The sequence below is a fragment of the Callorhinus ursinus genome, unplaced genomic scaffold (assembly GCF_003265705.2).
Source record: "Callorhinus ursinus isolate GAN/ISIS: 27379988/994484 unplaced genomic scaffold, GSC_fseal_2.0 scaffold24, whole genome shotgun sequence".
Classification (NCBI taxonomy): Eukaryota; Metazoa; Chordata; class Mammalia; order Carnivora; family Otariidae; genus Callorhinus; species Callorhinus ursinus.
In genome coordinates this window covers 25611669-25627014 of record NW_027397086.1, presented here as the reverse complement: position 1 = coordinate 25627014, position 15346 = coordinate 25611669, and the positions used below count along the sequence as shown (strand labels likewise).

Below are 15346 nucleotides of genomic sequence, written 5' to 3'. Positions count from 1 at the left end.
AAAAAAAAAAAAAAAAAGATGGAATTTAGCTTATCTTAAAGCAGAGCATAATGAAATAATTACAAGTTAAAATTAAATTAAGAGAAGCCTATGACTGTCTCATTTTACTACAAATATAGGGAAATATATTTTTCATCCACAATAATTTTATTACTTTAAAATATTTTCAATTCAGATGGTTTTACTCTTATTCAATACATGTTTTTTAATGCACTTTGTCTTCTCATTGTGAAGGCTATACATTTGAGGGCAATAGAAAGTCAGAAGTCAAGTGTTAATTATAGAAAAATAACTGATAAACTAAATTTCCTGTAGTAAATTCAACTATTTACAATGAGAAATATTAACAATTCTAAGAAATTTTAATGATAATCACTAAAATCTCAATCTAAAAAATTGTATATTTGATTTGAAAAATAAACTGTAGATTTCAATATTATGCTTCTAAAATTTTATGAAATTAAGAAAATTTATGATGGATTTAACACACAGGAGTCATTATACACAGAAATACTTATTAAATAATTACTACATTGAACTTATCTTTTATTGTAAAAGGATATGAAACTAGTATTTTGTTCTACTTTTATGCAATGTAACTTTCATTAAAACTGATGGCATATGCAATGAAAAACATAAAATTTAGGTGATTCTATGTAAATATAGAGTATGTATGTAAGTATATGTTTGTGTATGTATATGTGAATGTATGTGTACATATGTGTGTTCTATTTCAGAAATGCTACATTAGAATTTTAGGTTGATTCCTTGGAATTCTTTATTCTAGACATATATAAGCTTCTCTAAAAAATTAAAAGCATATTTAAATCGACTTCTGAATGTGGGGGTAAACCCTGGCAGTAAGCTAGTAAGCTCTTACAGAGCAGATAAACCCATCACTCCAATATAAGACAGAATTACTCGGAATAAATTGTGTTTAAGTACTGTCCATAACTACTTTAGAAATCCATGATGTGACAAGTTTAACCTCATTTGTTTCTGCAGTCTAGTTACTTTTCTCAGGACACGTGTGTTGAAATAATTCAAGACAAGTTGACAAACTAGGAAGTCTAACAAACATTAAAAATACTTTATGTAAAATTCTCTCTCCCTCTGTGTGTGTGTGTGTGTGTGTGTTTCTAGCTCTCTCTCCAACCCCCATTGTTCTTTCTATATTTATAATAGTTGTTATGGAATTATGGATTGGTAAAGACAGGGCAATCAATGTCTTTGGGTAGTTTGCTATACTTAGCAAATTAGAACCTTGAACTCCAAAAGAATGAGGGTGACACATCTGAATCCCAGGAGCACATTCTTGTTTTCCCTGCAATTATCAAATATAGTTTATGTAAACAAATAATCCAAAACTCATGAAAAATAGACACATTATATACCTCCATATTATTTCATATAAATGTTATGTTTTACACTAAACAATAAGCAGCCTATTATAAGTATTTTCCATATCAATAAAAACATATCAGTAAAATTTTATGAATAAAAATTAAAAATAATTATACAATAACAGATTTTAAAAACTGTAGATTAATACCAAAAGATCGTTGGTATTGACATTTTGAAATAAATCCAAAGAATCAGTAATGGAGAAATAAAAGTTTGAAATGAAAGAAGAGTCACTACCAATAACATGTTTCAGTTCACCAGGGAAATATGATTCTAATCTTTTATGCAACTAATAAAAGTATCTTAAAAATATAAAGCAAAAATTGAATTAAAAGGAGACAGATCCAACATCCTATTGGGAAAATTTAATTCATCTCTCTCTGGAAATGATAGACAATAAATATCAGTAAGAATTTTGAAAATTCAATATAATGAACACCTAAATATACTAGATAAATATATAACTTTATACCTAATAACTAAGAAAACATACGCCTTTTTCTCCAGTTTGCAAGGTCCACTTATGAAAACTGATTTCATTCAAAGCTCTAAGGCAAGACTCAAAAAATGAAAAAAAAAATCTGGTCACAAATTAAGTTAAAAATCAAGAGTACATATAATTTAGGAAGATTATAATTGTTTGGAAATTAATAACTATCCTTATACAAATCAAGGAATAACTATCCTTATATAAATCAAGGAATCCTTATATAAATCTGCTTTAATAAAAGCAGAAAGAAAAAGTAATGACAAAACTGTATAATAAAACTTGTGGATCTAATTAAAATTGCAGTAGAGGGGTGCCTGGGTGGCTGAGTCAGTTAAGCATCTGACTTTGGCTCAGGTCATGATCTCAGGGCCCTGGAGCGGAGCCCAGTGTTGGGCTCTGCTATTGGCAGGTATTCTGCTTCTCCCTCTCCCTCTGCACCGCACCCCACTCCCCACCCCCCACCCCCCTTCCTCATGCTCTTTCTCTCTCTCTCAAATAAATAAATAAAAACCTTTTAAAAAATTGCAGTAGAGACTTTTTTTAAAAAAGATCTGAGACTTTCTACAATGCAACTTAACAAATTAGAAAAACTGAAACACAATATAATTAAATATCAAAGAACAAAAAGAAATTACAAATACCTTTAAAAATACAGATTCAACTTATCAACAAAAGTGAGCTTCTTAAAAATATAAGATTCATAAGGCTTTAAGATTTACAAACTAACATTGATGAAGAAAGAGAGAAGCAAAAAACAGACCATATTAGGAAAGTAAAACATGTATGAAAACAGTGGACACCAGTATTTTAAAACTGTGAAATCTTTATCCCAATAAATTTGAAAACTTTTACTTCTCAAAAGATAAAATATTTGTCAAAGCTGACTCAAAGCAAAAAAAAAACCTTAATACTACTCTAATCATGACAAAACCTGATATGATTTTTAAAAATCATCCTACAAAAAAGGGCAGGTCCAAGTAGTATTACCTACTAACATTCAAGGAACAAATAAATCAAATTTACCACAATTATTATCACATCCAGAAAGAGAACATATCTATATTACTTTACCAAATCTCCTAAACTTGGTATCAACTCTAACAAAGACAATATTATAAATAGAATTATAAGCAAATCTCACATTAAACATAGATGCAAATATCTTAATTATCCTAAGCCTAATTAAGAACCAATTAAGGTAATAATACACCTTGAATAATTTAAACTTTAAACTTTCCACACGATTTTTTAGTATTTTTTAGTATTACAAAAAAGTAATATAAACTAACTTGTGTATGAAAAAAATCAAGTAATCATCCCAATCATCCTAACAGCTACAAAAATGGGGATTAAGGAATCACAATCTGTTTATTATTGTAAAAAAAATCTTACCAAGAAAAGCAGAAAATAAAATGTTCTTAACCTGATAATCCTTAACTATTGTAAAACTTGAAACAAATAGAAAACATGAAATATTTGAAGTATTTATTTTATGACCAGAAATAAGTAAAAGGCATCCATTCTTACTGATGTTATTTCATATTCTTCTGGAGACACTGTCTAGGGCAATAAATCAAGAAAACAGATGAGATAGGAAAAAATAAGTCAGATCCTTTATTTTTACAGATGATATAGAAAAATGAATCTTCAAGTAGACTGTAAAAATTGTAGATTATACAAAATTATTAAAATTAACAATGGAACATTTTTTTAAAGATTTTATTTATTTATTTGACAGAGAGAGAGAGAGAGAAAGTGAGAGAGGGAACACAAGCAGGGGGAGTGGGAGAGGGAGAAGCAGGCTTCCTGCTGAGCAAGGAGAGCAATGTGGGGCTTGATCCCAGGACCCTGGGATCATGACCCGAGCCGAAGGGAGATGCTTAATGACTGAGCCAACCAGGTACCCCGACAATAGAACATTTGTATACAAATTAATATTTGAAATTTTATTACACTTTTATATTAAAATTACAAGCATTTCTAATAACTAATTAAAATATATCACTTAACATAGCACCAAAAATTCTAATGTACCTAAGGAGTAAAATCTAAGAAAATGTGGGCAAAATTTCTACAGGAAAAAAAAAGCATCTATAACATTTATATATAATTTATACATTTTATGTATAATTTATATTTAGTATACATAAAAGTCACTGATATTATTGAAAGAGATTAATAAATCAAGAGATATCACATACTCATAAATTAGAAAACAGTACCACAAGATCCTACATTTATCAAAAATGATATATAAAATCAATTTAATTCTAATCAAAATCCCAATAGGATTTGGTGGAAATTAATAAACATATTATAAATTTTAAGTGGTAAAAGGCCAAGAATAGTCAAGGAATTCCCAAAGAGCAAGATTTACCTGCCAGATAACTATCAAGTATTATTTCCAAAGATGCCATAATTATCAGTGTCCTATGACAGGGCTTTAAACCAATCAATGATATTTCCAACACATATGACTGCACAATTTAGGACTGAGATTATATATAGGATTCCTATAAACTTACAAAAAACAAAGTATCCAGAAGATAAATGGACATACATAGAGTCAATTTACAGAAAATGAAATATGAAAGCCCCAAAATTATAGTATATCATGTATTTAGATGTCAAATACATATAACTTAAAATATAGTTTTCAGGAATTCACACATATTGATGACATTCTAAACACAGACAAAAGATAAAACAAAATTGAGGCTAGCAGTCCTTTAGAAAAGAGAAGAGGGAAAAAAAAATAGAAGAGGAGGGGATTGGTTTTTGTCACGAAAAGTCCACTGGGGACTCAATGAAGACCGGAAAATTTTATATTGAAGCTGATTTGTGGGCTCAGAGATACTTTTTTCTTTTTCTTTATGTGTCACATACATGTTTCATATATGTTTTACTGATATATTTCATATAAAACTGCAAAATTTAAGGAACATCATAGTAAATTATATATATTAAAAAAGTTAAAAAGATGAAAATACAACATAAAAAGTTTCCAGAGAAAGCTGAATGCTTCAGCAGCACATAACACTAAAACTGGAATGGCACAGAGATTAGCATGGCCCCTGCACAAGGATGACACAAAAAATGTTTCCAGAGAGAACATCTTCACTCATAGCAACACAATAGTATCACAAGATTATCTAAAAAGGAATAAAAATCTGACTGACATCAGACTTACCTGGCAGAATTCTCTAGAGGTCAATAAATCAGTATTAACCAAAATAGTCAGAACCTAGATTCATACTCAAACACAGTAGTATATACTACTAAGAGCTAAATAAAAACAGTTTCAGAAATGTAAGCACTCAAAATCTACTACCCAATGACCTTCTAAGAGTGAATTACTATTAAATGTATTCTTGCACACTAATAAATTCATCAGTGAAGAATCAAGAAATATAATAATGATGAGAAAGAAAGCTGGCAAAATGTATAGTTAATTCTAATAATTATTAACGAAAAACAAAACCGAACAAAACAAAATTGAGCCTTTCTCTGATTTTTTTGTTTAGAATGGCAGTAAGTTTGATTCAAGAAAGAGTTAGGTGATTCCATTTTAGTCTATGGCACAAGATGTATTTTTCACTTCAGGTTCTACCAGAGTCTTTCACTGGTGATATAGGAATATTGTTCAAATTAAACACACACATCTCTATGTAGATACCAACTGTGTGTGTGTGCCTGTGGGCACACACTGTACATCCAACAAATCCTAGAGAGAAGAGAGCATAAGTTGAACACACTGTATACTTTACACAAAGGTGCTCTGGCTAAGCTTCAGTAAGTATATACAATATTTTTAATATTTGGCATCTAAATGCCACATGGGAAGATGAAGGGCTCTGTTGATCAAATTCCATACCATCATTTTAATCATCCTCTCTCCTGCTTGGCTTTAGTATACAAAGGTAGATTATTAACATAGTTTTGACTGTTGTTGTGCTTACACATAAGATCACAACTGTGGTTAAAAAGAATAAGAATCATTGTGAGATTCAAAATGTGCATATCTGGAACCTCAGAGGGTAAAGATCCATTTAGGGGTAGAGGTACAAAGATTACTATCCTGAGATGAAGAAATTTTCTCCTCAAGAAATCAGAATAAAGAACTTTATTTTTTTCAGAAATTTCAAAGTATTATTTTGAGAATTCAGGCCTTTTCTAGGGTCAAGTAAGATGTATCTGACATCAACTTTATCTCACATTTGGCTTTCAGCATTAAGGGGAAGATACTAGCAAGTCCATTGTGTGAGATTTCCTTTGAAGTATTAGGTATCGATAAATGGAAACCTGAATTATATTTCTAGATGGTTTTTCTTTAATTCTTTCCCTCATGAAATGCTAGGGGTCTGTTATTTAAAACTGCAACATGAAAATAAGAGCCAAAAATATATTCTGGTTGTTTTTGGAGCAATGAAGTTAACTAAGACCCAGTTTATGAAAAATTTGATGGATAAAAATTGTGAGAAAGAACATAAAGCACACTTTTCATTGAAATTCTGAAGGCTGAGGGAATGTGCCAACTAGAAGCGATTTCATACCATAGAATAAATGTTGCTGAATATCTGCTTATATATGTGTATCTTGTAAATATAATATTGCTGCCATGCAACTATGGAGATGTTTAATAAAAAATCATTCCACCTGGAAGATGACTAAGTATGGAGCTGCTGCAGATAGAGGCTAGGGGGTAAATTGACACAAAGAAAGGGGTTATAAAATTTAAATGTGAGGTGAAAAGAAGGAAAGTTGTCTTCTGCCATCAGCCTTTGCCATGTTTTCTATTGATATTTCTTTTCAAATTCTTGCCAAAATTAATTTAAATTGATATTTGATTTCTATATCTAGTGAGCTATGCATGTAATGCTTACTGATCATAACCTTGTAGAAGAGGAAGGGCCAGTGGCAGAATAAATTCCGAGAAATGTGCTCTAGAAAAATTTTCCAGGGGCACCTGGGTGGCTCAGTCGGTTAAACGTCATCTGCCTTTGGCTCAGGTCATGATCCCAGGGTCCTGGGATCAAGCCCCACGTTGGGCTCCCTGCTTAGCAGGGAGCTTGCTTCTCCCTCTCCCTCCACCTGTCGCTCACTCTGCTTGTGCTCACTCTCTCTCCCCCAAATAAATAAAATCTTTAAAAAAATTTTTTTCCCAATTTTTCTCTGGCCATGATATCACCACTACTGTTGATTACACCATAAAGAAATCCACTCTGCAAGCCCAGCAACTCTTTGTTTATGACCCCTGCTATATCTACCCTGCTCTATTCCTATCTTGAAGAAAGGGCATGGTTCTCTGTATATCCAAAGGATGAGTCTTCATTCCTCATGGTTCTCCCCAGGAGACAGCCTAGGCTAGTCCTTTGACACTGATTCCAATTTAGAATTTTTCAAAAATAGGATGATTTTATGCTTTTTGATTCAGTGATGTGGCCAGAATTTGTTTCTGCCACTAATCCCAGAAGAAAGAAAAGGATAGTGTTACCACTTATTTCTCATTTCTATTCTGACATATATGCCCAGGGGCATATCACTCTCCCTCCTCACTGGAATTGCTTATGACTTTATACTTCCATAAAATCTGGATTGATATAGCAGAAGATGTCTACTCTTGTAGTCCAAATGTTTGCTTCATATTCTGCTCTATTTTCCATTATGATTAAGAGAAGGGACATCCATTTTCTTCAGCTGAAAATCCTTTATCCCCAAGTTTCAGCCATTTCCAAAATTCAATGGGGGAAAATAAGTACATTTCTCATGCAAATTTCGTAAGAAGTCCAGTCTATTTTTGTCAGGAAATATCTTGTATTAAGTATATATTCAAATTAGCTTAGATCAATAAAAATGACAATTATTGGAAGGGTTTAGAGATATTGTTCAGAACTCAAGGACAGAAATGTAGCAAGAATCCATGAGACTCTGGATCCAGGAAAGAGAATGATGAGAACTCAGGCTATAATATGATGACAGCTTTGAGAAATTATAGCTTTGGAGAGTAGAACCTCAGTACTGCATCATGAATAGGTCAGTTCCTAGTGAACTAGAAAATAATACATAACTGAGGTGAGTATGTCATACAGGATAACACATTAGATGAAAGCACAGAAATAAGACTATCTTTTAATCATCAAGAATGTTCTCTAAACCCTTCTATATGAAGATTTCCTTGTTATACATATAATAAAGGATTGATAGTTAATGCCCATACTATCCACACATACACATACACACCCCTACTATAACTGATTGACTGGGTTATTCATTTTTCTGCTCACTGATTTTGCATCATAAATACAGCCTGCATTTTTTCTGTAACTTTTGCTTCGATAAAGTTGAAAGTTGCTTGGGTTTTCTTCTTTTAAGTTCCTATATAACTTTGATAATGCAGGCTTTCCAAGTACTACAAGACATGAAATAGTTATATTTTTTCTCAAAAAAATGCTTCATGTTTGACATTGTCACATAGGTTTGATGGCTAAGTCACTTACTATTGAACTTTGTACTTCAGGTTAAGGGAATTTAAGTTATTTCTGTAGAAGTGGTGAGAGTCATTCTGTAATGGTTCTTGAAACCTGATGAAACCACCTATGTGACAAAAATGAGGTCTGAATGAAGTTAACCTATTTTGATAACTGGGCGGAAAGGAAGCTGGCTAAGTAGATAAAGCATTATTAATACAATTCTAAGTTATGGTTCAGTTTCACAAGAGATGGCAGAAATCTAAAACCACTACTCTGTGAGTTTACAGAGTAAAGTTTACTAGAGTTTCTTCATGAAGTACACAAAAAGTTTGCCTCCCAAGGAGAAGGTATTAACCTAAGGCCTGTAAAAAATTCAAAACTTATATGCAAGTTTTTAGACATTTGCATTATTTTTTACACAAAGTTTGGACTCATTAAGAAAGTGATAGTCCAGAGTTTATATGAAAGCAATTCTAAAGAAACATTATTTATGGGACTTCATCAAGATAAAAAGCTTTGGCACAGCAAAGAAAACAGTCAACAAAACCAAAAGACAACCGACAGAATGGGAGAAGATATTTGCAAATGACATATCAGATAAAGGGCTAGTATCCAAAATCTATAAAGAACTTCTCAAACTCAACACACAAAGAACAAATGATCCAATCAAGAAATGGGCAGAAGACATGAACAGACATTTCTGCAAAGAAGACTTCCAAATGGCCAACAGACACATGAAAGTGTTTAACATCACTCAGCATCAGGAAAATCCAAATCAAAACCTCAGTGAGATACCACCTCACACCAGTCAGAACGGCTAAAATTAAGAAGTCAGGAAACAACAGATGTTGGCAGGGATGCAGAGAAAGGGGAACCCTCCTACACTGTTGGTGGGAATGCAAGCTGGTGCAGCCACTCTGGAAAACAGTATGGAGGTTCCTCCAAAAGTTGAAAATAGAACTACCATACGATCCAGCAATTGCACTACTGGGTATTTACCCCAAAGTTACAAATGTAGTGATTCGAAGGGGTATGTGCATCCCAATGTTTATAGCAGCAATGTCCACAATAGCCAAACTATGGAAAGAGCCTAGATGTCCACCAACAGATGAATGGATAAAGAAGATGTGGTGTATATATACAATGGAATATTATGCAGCCATCAAAAACAATGAAATGTTGCCATTTGCAACAACGTGGATGGAACTAGAGGGTATTAGGCTAAGCAAAATAAGTCAATTAGAGAAAGACAAGTATCATATGATCTCACTGACATGAGGAATTTGAGAAACAAGACAGAGGATCAGAAGGGAAGGGAGGGAAAAATGAAACAAGATGAAACCAGAGAGGCAGACAAACCGTAAGAGACTCTTTATCTCAGGAAACAAACTGAGGTTGCTGGAGTAGAGGGGGGTGGGAGGGATGGGGTGGCTGGGTGATGGACACTGGGGAGGGTATGTACCATGGTGAGCGCTGTAAATTGTGTAAGACTGATGAATCACAGACCTGTACCCCTGAAACAAGTAATACATTATATGTTAATAAAAAAAAGAAAGAAACATCATTTAAATTCCCTTGGCCTTTGTCAAGTATGAAGGAATAACTTGCTAAATCCTAGATTATTCTCTTTTAAAATGAGAGGGGAGAAATCATTTTAAGATAAAGAAATGCTCAGAATCTTATTAATAATGTGGAACATCCATCTCTCTCTCCTGGTCTTTTTTCAGTAATTTCAGTATTTTTGCATTGTGCTCTTTCAGAATTATTTTTAATCCATCAGACAATAATTCATTAGAAGTTTCACTGGACAGAAGAATTCTGGTGTTTTGATCATTCAATATGGCATCTGGAGAGATCTAATAATTTTAAAAAAGCACAGCTTCCATATCAAGCTTTTCTTTGTTAAATGATTTAAATAATACTTGTGCCTTCAGCCTAATCTGGAACACATGATAAAAACAAAATTGCCTGTGGACATAAAGTATAATATGTTATAAATGAAAAATATTTTTAGGAGAAAATGGGGGGGGGCAGATATCCAGAGAATAACTCCTAGTTTTTTTTATTAGATGAAAGTATTAGGAAATCTAATCAAGGAACAGGAAATCTAATCTAATCAAGGTGCTAAATCTGTTCAAGAATTAGTGTTATGGTTTTCAAAAAGTTATATACTAAATTTTTACATTTCCTAAGTTATTGCATGCAAACAGAAATAGTTGCCACAGTAATTACATTTGTAATTCCTATAGTTGGCAATAATAAAAGAAAGATGTTTCATGGTGTATACAGAGGGTAAAAGAACATGGAACGGTGCAGTTCAGCCTTGGGATAAAGGAAGTAAAGGAAGTTAAATAAAAAATATGCCTGGGCATCAGAATTACATTTCTGTAGAGAAAAAAAGGTAAAGGTGTGGTTTTTATTAATACCAAGATTAAGCACCACACAATGTTTGGAAATATAATGATATATTTAAATAAAAGAATCCTTAAGACAATTTTAACATAAATCATATCTAAAACATTTCTCTTGAATGTTCCTTGGAATGTCTATTGAGCATGTCAAGTGTCTTTTAGAGTAGGGCTTTTTCTTTTTTAATTGAAGTATACTTCACACAATTTTAGTTTCAGGTGTACAACATATTGATTTGACACAGAGTAGGGCATTTTTGTCTTTGACTACCTTTAACTTTTAGAAGATCTTCTTACATCCAGGATTTCACAAATACCAGTATCTTTTCAACTTCAGATATATGCAAAACCAGAAAAAAAATGGAAAGATGAAAATTAGTATCAACTGCTGATTCAAAATTCAAGCTCAGTTCTGGAAATATAAATGAATGCATATTAAAAGCTGACAAAGAGGGATTCCTGGGTGGCTCAGTCAGTTAAGCACCTGCCTTCAGCTCGATTCCAGGGTCCTGGGATCGAGCCCTGTGTCGGTGGCGGGCTCCCTGCTCAGGGACGGGCCTGCTTCTCCCTCTCCCTCTGCCTGCTGCTCCCCCTGCTTGTGCGCTTGCAATTGCTCTCTCTCTCTCACACACACTCTTTCTGTAAAATAAATATAGTCTTAAAAAAAAAAAAGCTGACAAAGAACTGAAAAACTAGGAAAAGAGAGTGGCCTAAGATTGAGGAAAAGCAGGCAACCTTTGGTAGCAGTTGTTTACCACCATGGTCCAAAAATAAGCTATGGGACAGCTTTTTTCTTTAACACATTGCCATGGAAAGATCATTGCCACCTGCTGTTCTTTCTAGGCAGAAAAAAAGATACAGCAGTATCATCATGCTGGGACCAGAGTTGTCACATACAGGTAGCTATCAGTGTAGGATGATTATTCTTCCCCTGATCTTTATTCAAGGATTACAACCAAACAAGCAGAACAGCTTTAATGGGAGTGATTCCCTAAATCATCTAATGGAAGTGAAGCAAAAGAGAAGGACCAAAATTATGACTATGTGAACAGTCTCCCACCCATCAGAAGCCCTCCTGTGAACTGCATGTAGGTGAAGTGTATTAAGAATTTTAAAACACTGCATTTTTATTTATAAATTATTTTTTTATTTTTATTAATGTCATTGCTTTATTCTTTTCTTTAGCATTTTAATAGACTTTGTGTGTGTATGCACACCAGTTATCCCATCATTGCTACATTTTCTATATTTACTACTCCTAAGGACATTATATTCTAGTATAGTTTTTTTTGGTTTAAATTCTCTTATCTTTGATAGTTCCCTATTAATTTCATATTGTTGTCTTAGCTTCTCATTAATCATTCCTTGTAAAAAAGTAACAAAAAAGAAAAAGCTATATACCACTTGATTCAGTTGATTTACCAGGGAAAGTAGCTTCCTCTTAGGAAGAGAAATTCTTTGTCTCAGGTAAAGTACCTTAACAGAAAAATGGGATAGTTGATCATGAAAGATGAGGTTTTCTAAGCATAACCCAGATAGAAGGTGTTTACTTTACAAAAAGTCAATTTCTCTACATAAGAAACAAACGGATTATTTTTTTCTTTTTCTTTTCTTTTCTTTTTCTTTTTCTTTTTTTTTTATGGGGAGAGTGAAGCTGACAGTTGGTGCTGGGGAAAGTTACCCTAAGAGGCAAGGGCAAAACAGCAATAAAGGGCATAAGAAAGCCAGGGAGAGGGGCACCTAGGTAGCTCAGCTGACTGGGTGTCCAGCTCTTGATCCCAGCTCAGGTCTCACTCTCATGGTCATGAGTTTGGGGCCCCATGCTGGGTATGGAGCCTACTGGGGAAAAAAAAAAAAAAAGAGAAGAGGAAAGAGAAGACAAAAAGGAAGGAAAGGAAAAGCAAGTGAAAGCCAGGAAGAAATTCTCTTTTATGTGTAAGGGACATCTAATTTTAGGATAGTGATGTTTGATATGTGTTTTCTTGCCTCATCTATTATTATCATCTACTGCCCTATACCTGCAAAGAAAAACATTTGCACCACTAGTTTTGTTTAATGGTATTTATGGAGAATAAATAATATATTAGTTGGGAAAATGGCAATAATAAAGAGGACAGAGAAGGAATTTCAAAAGGGGATTTAAGGTGGGCAGCACTTGTGAAACCAGCTTATAAATGAACCAACCTTTGATATATATCTCCAATTAATATCGAATCCTCCTGAAATTCAAAATAATATTAGGTAGTTGGAAAGTCTCAAAGATGATTTGATTATAGCTAAAGTGTTCTTATTTAGACATAAAGGGCATCCACAGAATGCTGAAGGATTAGAATCATCTGAAATACATTTCATAAAAGAGCTCTTTAATTTTCAAGGAAATAGAGTTATTTATTGCCACTAATTTACTTTAATAAATGACTTGATCTGAAAAAAAGAAGTATGGCCATCAACTGTATTCAGTATGTTCTGTTTATGTCTTCGGAAACTTCTCTTTCAAGGAATTCCCTTCTATCTATACTTACCGTAGCCCCCCCATTCAAAGTTTTACTTCCCATGGTTTTAAGTCACCCGTGATCAGCCATGGTCCAGAAGCAGATTGTCCTCCTTCTGACTTATTATTAGAAGGTCATTAGTAGCCTAATGCTATGTCACTCGCCTACATCATTCACCTCATTTCATTCCACTATGTAGGCAGTTTTTCATCTCATATCATCATAAGGGTGAGTATAGTACAATAAAATATTTGTGGGGAGAGACCACATCCACATAACTTTTATTACAGCATACTATTTTAATTGTTCTATTTTATTATTAGTATTGCCGTTAATATCTTACTGTGCCTGATTTATAAATTAAACTTTATCATAGGGATGTATGTATAGGAAAAACCACAGTATATATGATTCTGTACTATCTGTAGTTTCAGGCATCCACTGGAGTCTTGGAATGTATCCCCACAGATAAGGGGGTTCCCTTGAAGAAGAAATTATGTTTCTATTCCCTTACTTGAATGTAAGTAAGTATATTCAAAACACATATTTCCTTAAACCTAGTATAACTGGATATCAACTGGACAGCCTTTAACCTTTTGTAGTTATAGTTAATAAGTCTTTCTTAGAATTTAGGAGGCATGTGTTTGTTTTTTAGAGATTCCATAATAAAGTATCATAGACTGAATGGCCTAAACAACAAATTTATTTTCTCATACTTCTGGAAGATAGAAGTCTAAGATCAAGATGTCTGTAGAGTTGATTTCTTCTGAGACATCTGTCCTTGGCTTCCAGATAACATTTCCCTCTTCACCTGTTTCTCCTCTGTGTGTCTGTGTCCTAATCTCTTATAGGAACATCAGTCATCTTGGATTGGGGCCCAATTTAATGACCTCAGTTCACCAAAATCACCTATTTAATGTCCTTATCTCCAAATACAGAAATATTCTGAGATACTGGGGGTTAGAATTTTAACATTTGAAATTTTGGGGACACAATTCTGCCCATGAAAGGAGGCATATGAAATTACTTTATTTCACAGATTTAATCACTCAGAATCCTAAAGTGGTGAGTTTGGAACTCACAGCTTCAGCAGAGGAAGAGAGGAACTTTTAGCATCTGATGCAACTCTGGTCTGATTATATTCTAGGACCACCGTGAAGATACACTGAAAATCTAGCACCCTGGAGGAGTATAAAATCCTATTCAGTTGCTAATCTTCCTGTCATGGAAGTTGCTTGCCAGCTCTAATTTTGAGTGAACACATTAAGCACAATGGTGAAAATGTCAATTAAAAGTCTACTCTCCATACCATGTGTGTCTCTTTCCGTGTGTGTTCTGACCTAACTCACGTCCCACCTACACATAGCTGTTTGTGGGTTCTGTTTTGTCAAACTGTTAAGACAGTTTTAGTTAAAATTATCTATTTTTTTCTACTATCCTACCTTGACCTTGCCTTCAGCTCTTGCTCCTTAAAGATTGGAATATGGAGCAATGCTTCTCTCCTTCACCACATAACTCCTTGGTCAGGAATTTCAGGATTTCCTCAAAGTTTGCAGTTATGTGTTTGACATTATTCTCTAATTTCCACAGTGACTTTTTTTCATTTTATATTCTTATACTTTCGGAATTTGGTTTGGTTCTTATATGGATTGGAAAATTTACACTTACACGAGGCTATTATTCCCCAGAATTCCCCCTTTACAAGGCTTATTTCTACCTGGATGTTCTAAAGATCACAAAAATGCTAACATTCAGGTTCCTAATTCCTAGTTTTCCCCATTTACAACACAGTTTTCCTCGACAGACTGAAATTTAGCAAATAAACTTTGTGAACATGCAGTTGTTTTGAGTAAACTCAAAACCATCATCAGGGAACAAAATTCCTATCAATAAAATTAAAATCTATATCAATCAATACCAGTCCACATCACTTCCCTTTAATGGATTGCTTTTCAATTTCACATATTCTTTTCAATTTAAATGTAAAGCATTTACAATTGGCTACTAACTTATTTTCAATCTTACTCCCACTATTTTCCCACCTTTCTCCTTTAATCCAACAATATATATCAACATTCTTTT

General features: G+C 33.4%; 1 long non-coding RNA gene and 1 pseudogene across 2 annotated transcripts in view; both read left to right on the top strand.

Moving 5' to 3' along the window:
- Positions 1-14560, top strand: part of LOC112836565 (uncharacterized) — a 34089-nt gene extending 19529 nt beyond the window's left edge. For both annotated transcript variants that reach the window (XR_012373534.1, XR_012373533.1), the window contains 3 exons: positions 11720-11860; positions 13693-13784; positions 14412-14560. This is a non-coding gene — a long non-coding RNA (uncharacterized lncRNA). The remainder of the gene's footprint in view (positions 1-11719; positions 11861-13692; positions 13785-14411) is intronic.
- Positions 4913-5013, top strand: LOC112836806 (U6 spliceosomal RNA; annotated as a pseudogene).
- Positions 14561-15346: the final 786 nt, after the last annotated feature.